The sequence below is a fragment of the Crocuta crocuta genome, unplaced genomic scaffold (genome assembly GCF_008692635.1).
Source record: "Crocuta crocuta isolate KB4526 unplaced genomic scaffold, BGI_CrCroc_1.0 scaffold30, whole genome shotgun sequence".
In the NCBI taxonomy this organism is placed as follows: domain Eukaryota; kingdom Metazoa; phylum Chordata; class Mammalia; order Carnivora; family Hyaenidae; genus Crocuta; species Crocuta crocuta.
The window spans coordinates 11,583,974-11,584,680 of record NW_027528345.1 but is presented as its reverse complement, the minus strand read 5'-3'; the positions used below and the strand labels follow the sequence as shown (position 1 = coordinate 11,584,680).

At 53.7% G+C, this 707-nt stretch overlaps 1 protein-coding gene across 2 annotated transcripts in view; it reads left to right on the top strand.

Annotated features, from left to right (window-relative positions):
* Positions 1 to 707, top strand: part of GALNT6 (polypeptide N-acetylgalactosaminyltransferase 6) — a 35,621-nt gene that overhangs the window by 3,435 nt on the left and 31,479 nt on the right. The gene's annotated exons all lie outside the window — the stretch shown is intronic.

Sequence of the window (707 nt, the reverse complement as noted above, 5' to 3'; positions counted from 1 at the left end):
CACTATCAAAAATAAATAAGAAGTAAAAAAAGAGAGTGAGAGAGAGAGAGAGCGAGAGCGAGAGCGAGAGAGAGAGAGAGAGAGAGAGAGAGAGAATATAAGGGAAAGGCTGTGAGGAGGAAAAGGTAAGCCAGTGAGGGTGAGTGACAAGCAGAAAGCCAACCCCCTTTCCCCGCTACAATCAAATGTCATTAAAGGAATAAGAATACAGCTGTTCAGATTGTAAAAGTGAGAGAGGCCTGAGGCAAAGGAGGTGGGCCAGCAGCTTCTGCTGATCCTCCAGATGTTGGGAGATAAGGACGCAGTCTCGGATGACAGTTCTGAGTGAGAGGAAGAGGAGGACCCAGGAGGCAGGGAATGAATCAGCAGGACCTGGGAGTGGGTGTGGCGTGACCCTGACTTTGAGAAGGCGCTGAGAGCCATTGTACCTGCCTGGGAGTGGGGCAGGGGCAGGGGCTGTTTCAAAGACTTCCGTGCTCCTGGCCACAATGGGGAGATTGGGAAGGCTGGCCAACTGAGGGGGGCAGGGCACAGACCCCGAGTTCAGGGTGTGGTGTGTGTGCATTTGGTGGCGCCGACAGCAATCCTACAGGCAGGAGCAGAGTGTGCGGAGAGGAGAGAAGGAAAGACTGTGCTGCTCTCTCGCTTTACCCCCTCCTCAAATCTGGGGACCAGCCCAAGCTCTCTGGAGTACTAGTCCGGTTAAC